This window comes from Macrotis lagotis, chromosome 1 (assembly GCF_037893015.1).
Source record: "Macrotis lagotis isolate mMagLag1 chromosome 1, bilby.v1.9.chrom.fasta, whole genome shotgun sequence".
NCBI classification, from domain to species: Eukaryota; Metazoa; Chordata; class Mammalia; order Peramelemorphia; family Peramelidae; genus Macrotis; species Macrotis lagotis.
The window spans coordinates 909871968-909891325 of record NC_133658.1 but is presented as its reverse complement, the minus strand read 5'-3'; the positions used below and the strand labels follow the sequence as shown (position 1 = coordinate 909891325).

General features: G+C 43.6%; 1 pseudogene; it reads right to left on the bottom strand.

The window, feature by feature from the left end:
- Window positions 1–8726: 8726 nt before the first annotated feature.
- LOC141508776 (sialic acid-binding Ig-like lectin 16) lies at window positions 8727–19275 on the bottom strand (annotated as a pseudogene).
- Window positions 19276–19358: the final 83 nt, after the last annotated feature.

Genomic DNA, 19358 nt, shown 5'->3' with positions numbered 1-19358 from the left:
ACTAAGATCTTGGCAAATGATCAATTCCTGAAAAATAAAGAAGAAATGGAAGTACTGTCAGATTGTTTATCTTGGGTTCAAAGTTCATGGCAGACATTGAGTATAACCAAGAAATGAAAAGATATTTCCTTGGAAGCAAAGCTATGGCAAATTTGAAAAGCATACTGAAAAGCCAAGACATCATCTTGCTGACAAAGATCCATATAGTCAAAACTGTGGTTTTTCCAGTAGCAATATATGATTGTGAATGTTGGACTATAAGTAAAGCTGAGCTCCATAGAATCAATGCTTGTGAATTATGATACTGGAGAGGACTTTTGAGGGTGCCTTCATCAGCAAGGAAATCAAATAAATCAATGCATAAAGAAATTAGCTCAGGCTATTCACTGGAAGATCAAATACTGAAACTGAAGCTAAAATACTTTGGCCATATAATGAGAAGATGGGATGTGGGGAAAAATTGAAAGCAAAAGAAGAAAGGGACATTAGAAGATGAGATGGATGTCATGGAAGCAATGAACTTGAGCTTGGACAGACTTTGAGACAAAGAGAGGAGGTCAGAAGGGCCCGGTGTTCATGAGGTCAATAAGAATCAAATATGACAGAACAGTTGAATAACAATAAAAATTTGAGGAGAAAGGAGTCTTAGAGATCTGATTTTCTTAGACAAGGCAGTAGCTTAGCCTATGGCAGGGACTTATCCAAAGTCACATGTGGTGAGCCAACACAGATCATCTATCTGTAGGTATGGGACTCTTTCCAACTCACTGACTTTATCTCACTTCAGAGTGACTTTTTCAGGGAGACACTTGGATTCTGCCACCCCAGAGAATCTGATCTGATGGGAATGACTGATAAGAGTTGCTAAAGTAACAGGGAGGCACAGGATGTCTAAGAGGATTAGAGAGAAAATATCTTAAGAGCTAAAAAGGGACTTCATGGACCTCTGGTCCCCACCCAGCCAAATACCTTGACTCCATAACAGATTCAGGTTTTTTTTTTTTTGGATTTTGCCTGAAACCCTGTAGGGAGAGAGCTCTCCTGCTGGCCCATTTCATTTGGGGACAATTCTTTGATTGTTAGGAAGATTTTCCTTCTACCAACATTTTAACTTCTACCCTCTTCCACAGAGTATTCCTTTGATAACACACATTTTTCAAAATGAAAAAGAGGAAGAGAAGAAAAGATTGGTTAACAGAAAAAAAAAATCTGATTCCCCACCCATAGATTCTCACCTCTGAAGATATCTCTTCCTCAGGACTAACTTTATCACTTACGATTTTTGCAAGATTCAGATTTTATTGCTTTGTGTTTTGTGCTCTTAATATTTACATTGAAAAGTGAGTCCTTAAGAATATTGTTTTCCTGTCCTGGCTAGGTTGAAATTTAATAACATAAATGTTTATCAGGTCCACCTAGCTGCCCCCCTGTTCTTCATTCTTGAAGACTAGGACATCAGGGAGGTGACAAGAACATGAACTGGATATGAGTGGAGTGGGTGGGGGCTGTGTAAGTCATCAGTCTCACTTTCTCCTCCAGAGCCACCTGGGACTAGTGGCCAGATATGAATCAGGATGACTGGAGATAGTGTTGGATGCAAGGCAATCAGAGTTAAATGACTTGTGCAAGGTCACACAGTTAGTAAGTGACAAGTGTTTGAGACTAGATTTGAACTCATGTCCTCCTGACTCCAAGGCCAGTGCTCTATCCATTGTGCTGTCTAGCTGCTCTGGGGAGGGGAAGTAGGCCTCAAGGAAAAGGAAGTGGAGGAAGTAGCATCACTGTACAACTGGATTCCCAGGGAGGTAGCTACTGCTCCTCAAAGATTGTTGTTCATCTTTTATTCTTTTTTTCTTTTTTTTTTTGCAAGGCAGTGGGGGTGAAGTGACTTGCCCAAGGTTACACAGCTAGGTAATTATAACTGTCTGAGGTCAAATTTGAACTCAGGTCCTCCTGACTCCAGGACCAGTGATCTATCCACTATGCCACCTAGCTGCCCCTCATCCTTCATTCTTTTTTTTTTTGCAAGGCAAATGGGGTTAAGTGGCTTGCCCAAGGCCACACAGCTAGGTAATTATTAAGTGTATGAGACCGAATTTGAACTCAGTTATTCCTGACTCCAGGGTTAGTGCTCTGTCCACTGCGCCACCTAGCCACCCTTCAACCTTCATTCTTGATGAGGATCCATGACTTCAAGTTGCTGATGCCTTGACTTGCAACTGAATTTTGATTTGAGCAAGTACAAATCATCAGCCTTATTTTTCCTTCAGTCACTGGAGTACTTCCATATAAGAATTAGTGAAAGATCCTGGGTCATTTAACTCTGAGAAGAAAAGACTTGGGGGAGGGGAACAAGATAATTTTCTTCAAGTATTTTATAGGCATTCCTTCCAAATAACATTTGACTTATTCACTTTAGCTCCAGAGGGTCAAAGCAATAGGAATTGTTGGAAGGCACACTGAGGTCAAGTTAGCTTTGATGTCTGGAAAGGCTTGACAATAGTTGAAGCTATCCAAAGGCAGGCCAGGTTGTTTAGAAAAGTAGTGAGGGGCCCAATCAACCAACAAATCTTAATTAAGTGCCTAATAAGCTTGACTGTATTCTAGATATGGAGAATACAAGAACATAGAATGAACTGATCCCTCCCTGCTATCAATGAGCTTATATTCTAATGGATAAGAAAAAAAGCATCTATGGCTATACATAAAGATGAAAGATGTATATATATATATATATATATATATATATATACATATATATGTATATGTCTAGATCCACAAATGTATATATTCACAAAACAAGAATGTTTATATATTTATATATAGCTAATTATTAGAATAATTATATATAACTATATTTGTTCTATGTATAAAGATTAAAAGTCGATATTGTTTATACATATGTTTATATGTATAGATATAGGTCCACATAATGTAGCCATGAGGCACCACCATGTACTATGGGAGAGAGGGCATTAGTGGCTGGGGAGCATAGCAAAGGCTTCAGGCAGAAAAAGATGGTACTTGAACTGGAATTTAAAGGCAGAGAGGCTACAGGAAGGCTAGACTGGCCTCTTGGGTGACATTGTTTGGGGGCTATGGGTTGAAGTAGATGACTCTGATCCTCCCTTGAGTCTCTGAAATTCTGGGATTCCCCCAGACTTCCCTATTTCCATTGACGGCACCGCCATTTTTCAGGGGCAACAGCCTCAGAGACATTTTCTCTCTCCTGCCATATTCAATTAATTGACAAATCTCCATTTTACCTCAGCAGTATCTCCTCTGAATCTGCTGTCTCTCCTCTCCTGGAGCTAATCGTCAAACTAGGGTTCTCCTCATCCCTTCCCTGAATTGCTGTGTTCACCTGCTAATTGCTCTCTCAGCCTCCTCTCTCCATTTTCCCTCAAGGGGTCAAATTTATGTTCCTAAAGCACAAACATGGCCATATCATTTATCTGCTCAGAAAACATTACTGGTTCCTCACTACTCCTATGGAAAAGGACCAGCTCCTTAGATTGTCATCTAAAGACCTTGACAAACTAACTTCCCAGTGTGCTAGCTATTGCACCTAGAGTTTTACAGTTGTGACCTCATTTACTCTTCAAAATGATCCTGTGAGTGTTGGTAGGTAATATTATTATCCCCAAAGCACAAATGAGGAAACTGAGGACCACAGAGATGAAGGGATTTGCTTAGGGTCACAAAGTTTATCTGAGGCCATATTTGAACTCAGGTCCTTCTGACTCATGGACCAATGCTCTATTTACTGCCCTAGGAAAGTATCCCTATCTCTGACTACATCAGTTCAAACAATGTATATCCCCCCACACACACACCTCTCCTGAGCAGAACACTAATAGCTTACACCAGGTGGAGCCTTTATCCAGTCTCATCACCAGCAATCCTTAAAAACTCAACATAAAGTCAGAACTTTCAAGGTAGCAGAAGTTAAATTCTTGGTTATTTATAATCATTTCTCACATCAGAATGCCAGAAGTTGATTCTTGAACAACCCTAAACCATTAGGATTATGCATTAAGACTGGATGCCTATTAGGTCCTTGTATGGAAGATGGGAGGCATTGGACTTGGAAAGATCATTAAAATCAATATCCTTTGTAGTTTTTGTATTGTTTGTGGACTAAAAATGAAGGCTGTCCTATACAATGTGCTTTCCTTCACTATTGGAGCTTGCACAAGAGACCTTTTGCTTTCATCTGCAGAGACCTAGAAATGATCTAATTCTGAGTTTCCTAGTGAAAATATCATGGAGATAAAACATGCCAAACAGGGATTGGGGGGCCAGATTTCCCAAATCTGAATTTGACTCTTGGTTGATCCCTAGTTTTGGTTTGTAGCCTGGGAGTATCAAGAAGCTCCCTCTGTTTCCTCTCCCCCTGGAGGGTAGAGTGCCAAACTTCTCCCAAAGTCTTCTTTTATAGAAGATAAAAATTGGACTCGCAGCTCACTCCACTCTGTATTTGCTGCCCTGCCTGGTTTTATCTAGGGAATAGGATGCTCCTGCTCTGGGGACTCTCTGACTGAGACCACTATGAATGGCTTCAGTCAACCCTTGATGAAATCAACAGGGTCTTAGAGAGGCTCCTCACGTATGTGGGAAGTCTTTGCATCAATCAGGGACCAGAGGTGGAGGTACCTTGGGGCAGCTACAGAGTTTCACAGGGAATGATAGGGATGTGGGAGGAGAAAACTGACCCTATGCAGAAGAGAAGAGGCCTGCCACTGTCTAGTAGCAAAGAAGGATGACTACAGGTGGGGTACTCTATGGAGCAGGACTCCCCTTGCCCCTGGACCCTAGGAGAAGACGCACATTTGTCTCAGGCAGAGGGAGAAAGGGTTTCTTCAATGCTCAGAAACCTGATGACCCTTGTTCCTTAGGCAGCCAGTTACCGTGCTATAGAGAACTGAAAGATTACCAAGTTCAGTCTTTGTATTTCATATGAGGAAACTGAGACCCAGGAATTTGCTTAAATGACTTAGCTAAAGTCACTCAATGAGACAATAACTCCCACAAAGCTTCTTGCTATCTACTGTGAGCCTGTCTACTCTGGGTAGCTGAGGGGGTTCTGCTAAGTGCTGAATCAGGGCTGTTGAAGGCTTTGTCTTGACCTCTTTTTTTTTCTTTTCTTTTTTTAGTTTTTGCAAGGTAATGGGGTCAAGCAGCTTGCCCAAGGCCACACAGCTTGGTAATCATTAAGTGTCTGAGGCCAGATTTGAACTCGGGTACTCCTGACTGCAGGGCCGGTGCTCTATCCACTGTGCCACCTAGCCGCCCCCATCCCTTCATCTTTAAGACTGTCCTCTCCTCCCCTAGGAGAAAGGAATGAGAGCAGGATCATCTATGGAAACTGGGGAGTCTGTCCTGGCAGAGCATCTTATATCCCCTGACATCTCCTGAGCTGGTCCATAGAACCTGGTTCCTGTTCCCTAAACCCCAGAATGCCCAGGGCAGCCCACCCTGACTTCAGAAGTGAGCCTCTCCTTCTGCTCACTCACCCCCAAACCCATTTCCGGTTTCACCTTCATTTAGCCCAAGTCAAGAATGAGTTCCCTAGGGAATGTTACCCTCCCTCCTTCCTCAGGGATGCTGGATACCCCGTTTTGCCCTGTGTTGTGAGGAGGGAAGGGGTAAGAGGAGGCAGAATAGAGGGGGTTCAGGAATGGGAGCAGAGTTGGTCTGGAGTACTTCAGGGGTTCCTCCTTTGAATCATTTGTAGGTGGAGAAAGACCCAGGTCTCAGAGCAAGGGGAGGCCCTTTATATGAGTTTTCCACCTGGATTTTAGGGGGAAGCTGAGAGTCTGGGCTGGGACTAAGCTGGAAGACAGGAGGATGATGTTGGCCCAGCTTCATGGAACTGAGAACCTAGTGCATCCTAACCTTGTTCTGAATGCCAAGAACCAGCTCCTACTCTCAGGAAGCTTATAGTCTGGCAGGGAGTTATCTCTCAGGCAAATCACTGATGGGCCAATCCACAGGAGTACAAATGTATCAGAAATGTGCAAATGAAGGGTCTTGTGGGGGTGGGGGGGAGATGGCAGCTTGTTCTGGGCAGGAGAGTCCAGGAGGCTGCCTGGAGGAGGTAGCTTAGCTTAAGCCTATTATGACAATGAACATTTCCCTGGCTGAGAATGCAGGAAACTGGCATTATCCCATGGAAGCTTCACAGAACTGGAGAGGGACTGAGTCGATCTCTCTTTCCATTTTATGAATGTAGAAAATAGAGAGGTTACACATTTTATTTGTCTCGTGTCACATCATTGGAGGGTTCCTTAGTTGACCTTTGAAGCTATGCCTTCCTGCTCAGGGCCCAACCCTCTGACCCTAAACTGCAGGACTAGGGAGAGGTCAACAAACAGGTCAGCAGGTCTGGGGATAACATTTCAGATGGAGAGTGTTTGAGGACCAAAGGATGTAAGCTGAGAGAGAGGAATATGGAAAGGCAGAGAATGAGGAGGTCATCTTGGATGGGGCAGCTCAGGAGGCCTCCAGGTCCTTGAAGACAGCTGAGAAACAAAGCAACCCAACAAGCTAACTCAATGCTAGGCTGCATAGCCCCATATTTCACACCCTATACCAAAATAAGATCAAATGGGCATAGAATTTAGACATAAAGGGTAATAGAGCGACCAATTAAGAGATCAAGAAATATTCTCTCTTTCAGATCTATGGAAAGGGGAGAAATTTATGACCAAACAAGAAATAGAAAGCATTATAAGTTGCAAAATGGATGATTTTGACTATGTGAAAGTAAATTGTTTTTCCACTAATAAAGCCAATGCAGCCAAGATTTCTTTCTAATCTTCCCAGAGAGCTGGGAAATAGATAGTTGGGGTTCTGAAAAAGGTCTCATTACAAAAACATATAGAGAACTGTATCAAATTTATAAGATTACAAGTCATTCCTCAATAGATAAATGGTGAAAACATATGAACACTTCAGATGAAGAAATTAAAGCCAATTATAGTCATATGAAAAAATGATCCAAGTCATTATTGATTAGAGAAATGCAAATGAAAACAACTGAAGTACCACCTCACACCTATTAGATTGGTTAAGATGCAAAAAATGATCAATGTGAAAGAAGATGTGGGAAAATTGGGACATTTAAGCACTGTTGGTGGAATTGTGAACTGATCCAATCATTCTGTAGATCAATTTGGAACTATGCCCAAAGGACAATAAAACTTTGACCCAGCAATACCAATAGTAGGCCGATATCCAAAAGAAATCATAAAAAACCAAGATAAGTCCTACATGTTCAAAAATATTTAAAGCAGTGCTTTTTATGGTAGCAAAGAATTGGAAATTGAGGGGATGTTCATTGGGAAATGACTGAATAAGTTAGAACATATGAATGTTATGGAGTACTTTAGTTCTATAGGAAACCATGACTTGTTGGACTTTAGAGAATCTGGAAAGAATTACAGGAACTGATGCTGAGTGAAGGGAGCAGAACCAAGAAAGCATTGTACACATTAACAACATTATGAGCTGATCAACCTTGATGGATGCAGCTCCTGTCAACAGTTCAGAGAGCTAGGACAACCCTGGGAGACCTGTTATGGATGATGCAATTCATATTCAGAAAACAAACAACAGAGTCTGAATGCAAAGCAAAGCAGAATATGTTCGCTTTTTGAAAACTTCTCATGATTTTCCTTCCTCTCTCATGGTTTTATTTCTTTCCCATAATTCTATTTCCTCATACAAAATTCCTTATATGTAAATATGTTAACCAAAAATGTCCATGTACACCTTTTACCAAACTATTTGCCACTATGAAAAAGGGAAAGGGAAAGGAGGTTGGTAGAAAAATGTGTAAATCATAACTTTGCAAATAGATGAAGGCATTTAATTGGAAAAATAAAAAAATAAAATAAAACAAAATTTCAATTAAAACGTAAGAAATAAATATAAGAGACCCCAGACCTGGAATTAAGGATAGGATGGTCCAGTGACTGGACTCTGATCCTCCACATCTGAAGAACTGTGTTCATTTCAAGGCCCCAGGATTCAGGAAGGGCAGCAACCACTGGGGATCATTGAGAAGAGACAGAGCAATTTGGGCAAAGGTCTTGAGATGATGCCATAGGTCAAGCAGAGGAAGGACCTGGGGATGTTTGAGGGAGAAGAGAAGACCTAGGGGAGACCTGAGAACTGCTTTCTAGAATTGGAGGTGGGTCCTGTGGCTGGTGGATCAGACTTGATTTGCTTGGTCCTTCAGGACAGAACTGGGGCTGTTGAGTGGAGGGAGCAGGAGACAGCTCTTGGGTGAGTTCTTTTTAAAAAAAAAATTTATTTAAGACAAGGGGATTACATGACTTGCCCAAGGTCACAAAGCTAGACAATTATTGTGTGTCTGAGACCCGATTTGAACTCAGGTCCTCCTGCTCGCAGGGCTGGTGCTTTATCCACTATGCCACCTACCTGCCCTCTTGGTTAAGTTCTAGTAAAGATGTCATATAGAGGTCTGGGTTGCTTTAGAAGTTAGTGGATGCTCCCTACCTAGAGGCTTCCTGTAAGAGAAACAGACCCAGTGGTAGAGTCAGAGCTGAAAGAAATGAGGGATTCAGGTCAATGGGGGGGTAAGGGATGAGGGACTACCCCAGGGACAATTTCTAGGAAGAAGATTGAGAAGGGACTGGGGAAGTGATTGAAGGTCAGGGGATGTCAAGGGCTTGTGGATTGGAGGACAGACACAGTCGCTATATGTAATAGAGCTAGGTGAGGCCATAATTGAGGAGAAAACCAGCCACCAGGAAGGCTCTCTGGAGCAATGTGAGAGAATCAGTGACCAAGAGCTGTTCTCCTGGGCAGAGAAGACTGAGGGAGTGTGGTAGTGCTTAGAGGGTCTCATTGTGCCTGAGGCCTCTGGTCTTCTCCTGCATCCTCATTGCCTTTCAGGATCCCAGCATCCTCCTGAAACTCCCATGGTCCAGCGCAGCCAGATCCTCCTCTGGGAATGGGAGATAGAGCCCAACCAAGTGGGCACAGGGCAAGTGACCAGACTCTGATACTGCCTTCAGCATCTCTTCCTGTGTTATTCTTGCTACAGTTATATCCTTAGATAGGGAAAAGATCAAGGTAGGGCAACCTGGGATCACCACCATTCTAATCACTCCAGGAATGACCTCATGAGAGGCTCTGCAGTTCAATCTTTGGAGGGACCCTCTCCCAACCCCCATCAGCCTCTTTCAGACCCTCCCCAGCATTCACAATGCTGACTCACTTTTTCCAGTTTCCCCTCCCCCAAGGCTTCTCCTCTTATCTGCCCTCTACTCTGGGTCCTTTAGCAAACTATCTGTGGCAGAAATTCCTGAGGTCACTATTCCCTCTTAACTAGTTTCTCAGAGGGGAATGTAGGGGGATGTCTGCCTTAAAGTGTCCATAGCAGGACCCCACAGCCTCCACAGGTCTCCCCCATTCCTTTCCCATTCTCTGTGCACTTTGACACCAAGCTGATGCTAGGCTTGGCATGTGGGGACTCCTGGACCCAGAGGTCTAGGAGGAGCTCATGTCTGTGAACCCAGTTCAGTCACCTGATGTAGAGACTGAGGGACAGGCTCTCCTGATCAGCAGAAACTTGACCTGGGGTCATTTGTTGTCCTCAGATCAAGGCTCCTGACAGTGATATTTCATGTCCTAAGGCTCAGACCTTCCCTGTTCTAAGCCATGCCCCAAGACCTAACCCCCACCCCCTTCTAGTCTTCCACTTTCTGTTCCATGGTTCCTATTCAAAGGGGAAACTTTAACTCTTTCCTCCTAAATTCTAAGGTTTCCTTCAGTTCTGATTTTGCTTTCATTTTTATCTTCAAAGAATGATTTCGGAATGGGGAAGAATAGAATAAAAATAATTAACCGAGAAATAAACATTGATGTTATACTGTCCCAAGGAAATTCCTCAGATTTATCCTGGATGGAACAATTGTTGGAGCCATTGTCTCCATATTGTCTCCCCAGTAGATTCCTCCTATGACTAGTACTGTCATTTGTCTGTCCAAAGTCGGCAACCTTACTCTCTCCTCCAGGTCTGGAGGCAAGACAAATGTCAGGACCACTGGTAATGGCCCAGGATGCTGAGGATGTTTGGCATCTTTGATGTCTTATCAGGTTCTAAGCATTCTACATTGCCTGCTTCAGTTTCCTTCTTGACCATATTTTTCATACTCCCATTTCTCTAGGGGAAGTCTTCATATACTTTGGGTAGACATCTCACAGAGAATTTATGCCTTTCACTTGTGATCAACCTCATTTAACCATCTGAAGTCACAAGTGGGATTGAGTGAAAAGTGGATACTCAAGGTGAAGGAGTCTTGAAAAGGGCTTGGAAGCATTCACCCCAGAGGTTCTAGACTTCCCTGAACCCCCATCCACCATTACAGATGCAGACATGCCCCATGTCTCCTAATATATTTTCATAAAGGCTTGCTGACTTGACTTCATTTAAGATAGGTGAGAAGATAGAAGAAAGGCCAGAATATTGGCTCTCAAAGATTTGAGTGCTAAACCCTGAGCCCTTCTATCTTAGATAATCCAGAACTAAAGGAAGCAACATAGGAACATTCATGGAGTCATCTTTGAGCCATAGTAGAAAATGAGAGAGATGTCACAGGTCAAGAGTACAAAAGGAAGTCCTGATTTTAGAGCCAGAAACAAGTGAATTCATGATCAAGGGGTGGGGCATGTGGAAGGGCATGACCTCCGTTATCTTCAGGCCAGGGAGTTTGCTTCCTTTTCCAGGTCTATTTCCAATCTACATCAATCCACTCTCTTTCTTTTTTCCCTCAAGAATGGTATGAATTCTCTATCCAATGCCTGGCTAAAATCAAACTAAATTTGATCCCCAACATTCCTTCCAATGGCCAGGTTTGTATCAGATCAAACCAAACCATAAGGTTTGTTAGTTGTGGTCTGATCTTGGACAAGTATATTGACTCCATGGAATGACAGTTTCCCTTTCTGTTCATCAACCACCTTTTACTATTCCATGCTCAGTCTTTCCAAAACTTGATGTCAAGTTTCCTGGCCTATTGTTTGTGTGTTCTGTTCTCTTCTTTAATAAAAAAAAAATCAGGACATTTGTCCATCTCCAATCCTAAATGTTTTTCTCCCACTGTCCATGGTCTTTGATGGACTCATCAACATCTGTCAGTTCTTTTAATGACCAGTTTCCTCAGCGCCAGTTGTTCATTCTTATGGTGGACAGTATTTTTCACCTCAGACCTAGATCCCAAATCTTCCTGGACTAGGAGAGTAGATTAGGGGACCACTGGAAACAAAGGATGCTGGGACTTCAGCAAACCTTGTGAATCACTAATCTGCTCTCCCCTTGGGAAGGAGAGATGGAAGCTAGTGTAGTTCAAACCCCAATCTCTTGACTCAGACCCCTAATTCCAGCACTGCACTCTTCCCAGTACACCTGATTGACCTCTCCAGTTACTCCCCAACCTCAACTCTCTCCTCTTACTCCACTGGCCATGTGAATTATCCCTCTCCCAGCTCTCCCTTCCTTCGGGTGTCCCAGCCCTCTTACTCCTCCTTGTGTTGGGTCCTCACCTCACAGTAGAGCTGATGTTGTTGCCCGGTTCTACTTTTACATTCAGGCTGTTGACCCAGGACCCATTCTTGGTGGATATCATCTGGAAGGTATTGCTGTTAATATTGCCCTCCATCAGCTTCTCCCCTATCTACCAGCCCACTGAGGAGACTGGTTCTGCTTGGCCAGAACAGGTACAGAACAAGCCTTCCTTGCCCCAGGAGCAAGAAGGACTGAGCATCATTGGAGCATCTGTGGGAAGATTCCAGGGATCTCCCTTTAATGGGTGACAGTCTCCTTTCCCCACCAGGATGCAAATGCCCCAGCCCCCTCACACTCACACAGCACAGAGAGGCCCAGGAAGACCTGCTTGGAGTCCAGAGGATGCTGAACAAGGCAGATGTACTACCCTCCATCTTCTGGTCTCAAGTAGGGTAGCCCCAGATGCAGGACTCCATCATCTGGGGACTGGGAAGAGGCTAGGGTTCAGTCCCTCAGGATCCAACTCAGTGTGGCTGCAGGATTGCTGTTGACAACACAGAGCAGGAGAAGAGACTCTCGCTCATGCACCACAAGAGGTGAGCTTTATTTCCTGAGATGAAACTGCAAAAGATCAGGATGTCCCAGGAGTGAGAATCTGGAGGAAATTCTGACATCACCTAGGCCCCACCTTTACTATACCCAGCAGGGAACTGGGAGCAAGAAAGCCAAGGTGATTTCCCCAAGATCACAAAGAGGTAGGGAAGTCTGGAAGAGGAGAGGACCCCATGCAGGAAGGAAAGCTTCTAGACATGGCCCTACCTGCATGTCCTACTCCTCTCACCACACTGCATTCTACCTACAACAAGAGTCAGATAATGGTCACCTATTTCTCTTTTTGCTGCCTCAGCTTGGGTCATTTCCTTCCTTTCCCTCAGATTGGAATTTTGTTGATTTTGTTTTCCTTCCTTCTTTCCTTGCCTTACCTCACCTCACCTCACTTTGCCTTTCACCTTGCCTTTCGCCTTGCCTTTTGCCTTGCCACTTTCCCTCCCCTCCCCTCCCGTCCCCTTCCCTTCCTTCCCTTCCCTTCCCATATTTCTTTTCTTCCTTGCTTCCTTCCTTTTTACCTCCCTTCTTTATTTCTCTCTTCCTTTATTTTCTCCTCCCTTTCTCTCTTTCTCTCCATCTCCCTGTCTCTTTCTCCCTCTACCAATTAAGGAAAATCATATGAAAAACAGCAACAAGAAATCAAGTTCCCAAGAGACTGAAATGTCTATACAGTAATTCTGGGAATCTTACTTCATATGAACTCAATGGGTTCACTAATAGGACCAAATTTCCCACACCCAGCAGGACTCAAGGCAATATATCTGTCCTGACAATGCTTGACTAAGTAGTCAGCCTGGATGACTGGACTCCTGCCCCCCACTAACAACAATCCCTAAACTTACTCACTGTAGATCAACCCCGAAACTAAAGTTAGCGAAGTTAGCACCAAGTTAGCAAAACCTCCCTATTTGGCCTCAACTATTTAGTCACAGGTCAGCTTCCCCAACATGGATCAGCACCATGGACAGAGAAAGGTTCTGGGATATGGAACTCCAAGGTGAGACTTGGAGCTCTCAACCTGTGCCCCTTTAGTCAAGAGGTTACCTTTAGGCCCTATATTTAGAGTCTACTTTTTGATTCCACATCTCTCTGGTGCTGGACACATATGTAAATGAACTCAGACCCTCCTCCTAGCTCTGGTTTTCAGCTTTCTCATCTGAAAAATGGGGCTAAGGGGTGGCTAGGTGGCACAATGGATAGAGCACCGGCCCTGGAGTCAGGAGTACCTAAGTTCAAATCCAACCTCAGGCACTTAATGTTTACCTAGCTGTGTGGCCTTGGGCAAGCCACTTAACCCCATTTGCCTTCCAAAAACCTAAAAAACAATGGGGCTAAGAAGTCTCCTATTCCTTATGACACTGTTGGGAGGAAAATGACTTCTTTCTGACACTAGAAATCACAAGCAAATAAATGTGAGCTGATGTAATTCCAAGAGGTAGGGCAGTTCAGAACCTGAATGTGGTGAGTGAGAGTCTCTGTCTCTCCTGTCTTCCTCATCTCCTTGACATCCATGGCTAATTTTAGAGTAAAAGCTGCCATCCTCAGGGTTGCCTACCTGCCCTCACCTTGAGGATTAGATAATACCTGTTGTCCTGTTGTTCTTGATGATGATGATGGTAACCTTCTGCACAGCATCTGCAAAAGAATTTTAAGGCTGACTGGGGCCTAGGGCTCTCGGCCCAGTCCAGTGTCAATCAGGGAAGAGACAAAATTCCAGAATCATAGAACATCAGTGTGAAAGGGAGCTCAGAGGCCATACAGGCTAAACCCTACATGACTGACATTGGTACATGAGATCAAGAAAATTGAGAGAGAAGAAATAGGAAATTCTGTATTCTGTCTGTGTTGGGATGCAGCTTTCCCTGCCTTGGTTTCCCAAGACTGGGTCAGGACACTGGTATTTTAATATATCCCTCCCATAGCCCCTTTTTTTGGAGGATGCAGGTCTCCCCACCCCCACCCCAGCACTCACAGGACAAATTGAGTTGGATGGTTCTCTCTGTGTTCAAAAGAAAAGGTCCCCTGACAAGTGAGGTTGATACTGGTGTCCAGGGATGAAGGAGAACTCCGAAAAGTGGGATAGTCTGGGACCTTCTTGCTGGGAGGAGAGGGCATCCCCCTTCCAGGAAAATCTGAGGGACCCATCTCCCCCACAGGCCCAAGGAAATGTACACTTCAGAGTCACTGGGATCCCTGACTTCAGTTTTTCTGGAATAGAGATGTCTGGTTTCTGGATCAATTCTAGAGGAGAGAGATAGTGATCCATGGGGAGGGGAATTCGATTTCAAGTGTTCTTGCAGATGTTGGTACCCAGACCATAAATCAAGTCCCTAGTGTGTTCTCCACATACTATGACCCATTCAGGACCTTGGGGCTTCTGTGAATTCGCCATCATCCTGGAAACCTGAGTCACTCATAGATTATAGGGTAAGAGGAAGGTACATTAAAGTTAATAGAGAAAAACCATTCATTTTGCATGAGAGGACATTGAGTCCAGACAGGGAGGGGGTAGTTATAGGGTAAAATGTCCCATAGCAAGTCAATCAGACATCTTGCATCTAAATCTACTTCTTTTGACAATAGATCCCCTCTGGAGCTCTGGAGCTTTAGGTCTTCCCCTACTTCTGTGGTTTTGCCTGTGACACTAATGGGGCTCCTCACCTGTCCTCCTCGTGCTCTTTCCCTTGAACCTTCAGGCTCTCCAAGGCCAGTCCATTTCTCAGACTTCCCTGTTTCATACGTTGGTGACCTCACATAAGAGGAGCATCCTACCTGTCACACTCACATAAAGCATCTTATCTGTGAAACTGTAACCATTGTTATATGCTTTTAAACAGTAGTATCTCCCAGTGTCTGTTGACTGGGCATCTGTGATGCTCAGAAAGCACCTGCACTTTCTGAGATCCCCGAGGAGATAGAATCTCCACCAGTCTTGTTCCTTTACCCTCTGATTGGGGTCATTTGTGGCCACAGCACTGAAGCTCAGGAAATTATTCTTTTCTGAACCAGGAACAATATTCTTTGTAAGGGGCAGTGTATAAGGGAAAGTCAATGGTGCAGGGCATGTGGGCACACATACCCTCCTGTACTGTCACTGAAGGCTGCACCTTCAATATCCAGCAAGGACAGGGAACCTGAGGGCAGACAGAAGCCTGATCATCATCTCCAACTCTTTTCATCCACCTCAGTCTCCCTCTGCTGCATCATCCCAGAGCAGGGGCAGCAGCAGAAGCATCTATGAAGCAGGAGAGAGCCAGGTTCTGGGGGGGGGTACTGTGTCACTACCCCCACACTTGATTCTCTCTGGCAATCTGTGTTAGCCTTGGGGCAAAGAGGAAGTTTAAACAGGAAGCTCTTGAGTGGGAAGAGGAGGAAGAACTGTTCTCAGAAGAGGAACCCCAGCTTCCTACCCCAGGGGCTCCTATCCTTCTATCTGAGCTCGGTGGAGAGGGGCCTCCTACTTGGGCCAGTTTCAGGAATTCTCAGGCCAAAGGTTCTGAGGAGGAGAGATCCGTTGCACTGACTGGGACTGTGGAGGCTTCATAGATTGACTTAGGGGTTTAGTGACCAGTGTCTGAACCAGAGCAGGTGCTGACCTTCCAATACTTCTGTATCTGTCTTCACAACTGACCTGTGGTCACAAATACCTGAATAGCAATTCATTCTTATACATTTCTTGCAAGTCCTTTCCATTCTCTGAACCTAAGCTTTCCCATCTGTTATATGGGGAAACTAATATCTCCTTTCTCACAATCTTGTTGTGAAGTGTTTTATGACCTTGAAGTTACACAAATAGTGGCCATTATGATTCTTACTTTACTTCTTTCCACTAACTCTTTAATGTAGCTGCTCTGGCCAACTTTCTGTTATTTGGGCATGGGATTCCATTTCCCATCTCCATGCCATTGCCCTTGCTATGTCTCATGCCTGGAAAGCTTTTTCACCCCTCATTTTCTTTTTCCTGCCATGGATCAAAATTCAGATCCAATGCCTTCTCCTGAAGGAAACCTTTCCATTTATTTTCTTCTATTGTCTTTCTCTCTTCTAAGTACCTTGTTACTGATGAGAATGAATGTTCCTGGTGGATCAGGATTGAATTTGCCTTTCTTAGTATCATCAGTCCTTATCAAAATCTTGAGGACTCAACTGACCACTAGTTCTTTTTATTTGGATTCTTGTGATCTTTGCTCACAGTGTTTCCCTGGATTCACAGTTCCCATGTTTCATCAATTCATACAAATCTTCTTATGCTTCTCTGTTTTTTCATACCCACATTTTTATTTTGAGAGCACTCCAGTATTAAGAACATTCCAGTATTTTTTTTTAAGTTTTTGCAAGGCAAACAGGGTTAAGCGGCTTGCCCAAGGCCACACAGCTAGGTAATTATTAAGTGTCTGAAGTCGTATTTGAACTCAGGGACTCCTGACTCCAAGGCCAGTGCTCTATCCACTGCACCACCTAGCTGCCCTCATTCCAGTATTTTCATCCCACATAATATAGTCAGACTTCTCCCCACTTTTGGATATCCACTTTCCCTTGTCTTGTGGTGAAAGCAGTATTTAGCCACCATGATTTTTTGTTCTGAATATTCTGATAGTTATGGGACATTTCTGTTTTATCTTTGATATCCTTAGGATTCATTCTCATAAAAAAAAGCTATTGTCACCTCTTTGATGATGAACTTTTCTCCAAGCTATCAATTACAAACTCTGCAAGGACTTTTGGACTCCTTTGTAGGAACTGTCCAGAGTGCTATTGATTCAAAGAAAAAAAAAAGGTTTGCCTTCCCTCAGGGAGCTTACTATCAAGCTGCAAGATGAACTCATGCACAGACTAGTGAAAAGCCCTTTGGGGCTCTCTTAACCAGCTCCCACTCATCCTGCTGACACCTGGGCTCTCCTTCTGGTATTCCTTCTACTCTCCATCAAGGTGACCTCCTCTAGGCCCTCCCCAGCTAGAAGTTTTCCTGACCTGGGTTGCTTTTCTGGTGTATCAGTATTTCACTCAGTTCCATTATGCTTCCTTTTGTGAATAACATTTGCTTTCATCCTGGATAAATGTCCTACAGTGCCTTCATATTGACAAGAGATTTGCCTTTGTTTGGTGAGGAGTTTAGAGGAAAGTCCCTTAAAATCTCCCTTAAAACCTCCTGTTTTGATTGATTGATTCACTCCAAGCATTTGGGCCTCCCATAATTAATGGCTGTGAGGCTGGACCTCCACCTCCTCTACAAACTATATACCTGGAAACATGGAGGTTTAATATGTGCTCAGAAAACCTAGGATGGAGGTTTCCATATGGTTGATCACATCTCAAGCCATCTAGATATGGAGAAAAATCCTGGTACAATACCAATTTTTAGTCATTCAGATGTTACACTATTTGGTGCATTTATGTCTAAGGATGATATTACTTTATATTATATCTTGAAGCACAATGTAATTGTCATCATTCTCTCTTAACTTGATCAAACTTTATTGGCTTTGTCACGTTAAACTATATCAGGAGGCACCTGTTCATGTGTGATGAAAAGAAGGGTGTAACCCATCATTTTATTCTCTGCTTTGTATTTGCATTTTAATATATTATTACAGATTGTACTCTTGGGGCTTATGTGTATCTTGCTCCATCTTCTGAAAGCTGGTCTTCATTTGTCAGCCCTGTTTCACTCTGCTTTGCTGTTTTGCTGTCAACCTGCTGAGTTCTGTCACAACAAGAGCTGTTCATTTTTCAGGTCTACTGAATCTTGCCTTGTCTATACATTTCATTTACTGTAGGTGAGTGGAATCATCTTTCTCTTTGTAAAAACATTATTTCATTTTATTTTTTCCAATTACATGCAACAATAGTTTTCAACCTTTATCTATCTTTTTGCTAGCTTTTGAGTTCCACAATTTTCAACCTCTCTGCCTCCCCTTCCTCCCCATGGCAGTGAGCAATCTAATACATGTTCATGTACCATCGTGTTTCAGAGTCACTGTTTCTAGCTTCTCTAATAGATGTCTGGTTTCTGGACCAAGTCAGGAATGAAAACAGCCATCAAACCATGACCTGGGGAGAGAAATTGGACCTCAAGTGGTCTTCCAGATTCTGGTACCAATACCATCCTTCAGGTATGGTATGACACTATCCAAGTATTCACTCCATTCTTGCCTTTGGTTTTCCTCTTCTATCCTCAAGACATGATTTCTTAATAGAGAAAGAATTGAAAAAGAAAACATATTAGAAAGAAAACATATCCTCAGATCTTAGAAATGGAGAAACTGAGGTCTGGAAAGATGTACTAATGCGCTAATCCCAGAGGCCATAAGTAGTCAAAGGCTTGAATCCAGTTTATCTGGGACCCCTAAATTTATTGTTATTTCTAGCTCACCCCATAGACTTTCTCAGCCTTGCCTGGAGTTCTACTTCCTCACAGAGAGGAGCCCATTCTCTTCTATTACACACCAATCTGTGATCTCTAAAGCATAACTTTCACATCCTTTCTTGCCATTGTCATCCTTCCTAGTGTGTTCCTCATATGTTTCCCCTCTTCCCTTATTGTTTACTACAACAAGGGATCTTGGGCCTGAGGAACCTCTCCAGTCAGTGTCTCCCTGGGGTTCCCTTTCCCCCTGTCCAGGGTCCCTGCCTTGGAAGGGGGTTCCTAACTTGTTACATTCACATAAACAATAAGTTTCAGGTGCTTATTGTTCACTCGTCCCCTATCTCTCCATCAAGAAGTAATTTTGCCCATTGTCAGCCTTCTGGGATTTTGTGATGTTCAGAGAACAATTGTATATCCCAGGATTCCCTAAAAAAGCATAATTGGTCCTGGACTTCTGCCTCCATCTCCCGATTTGAGTCATTTGTGGCTAGAAGCTCATCATATTTTAATAAACCCCTTTCTTAAATCAGTAGTCATGCCCTAGGGAGACCTTGGGGATGCATTCTGGAGGAAAGGAGATAGTACAGGCTACTTGGGCATATGTCCCCTCAGCACAATCATAGTAGGCTGCCTTTGGGCCTCATATCTTGTGATATGGCACAAAGACCCTGGATCAGTATCTACCTTCTCCTCCTTATCCAGTCTCTTCTCTGCTTCAGCCCCGCTAACACTTCCAGATGAAAGCCAGCAGTAGTAGCATTTCTGGGAACAGAAGAGAGCTAGATCTCACATCTTTGTCCAATGATTCCAGTTGTCAGAGCACAGGGGAAGTTGACACAGGAG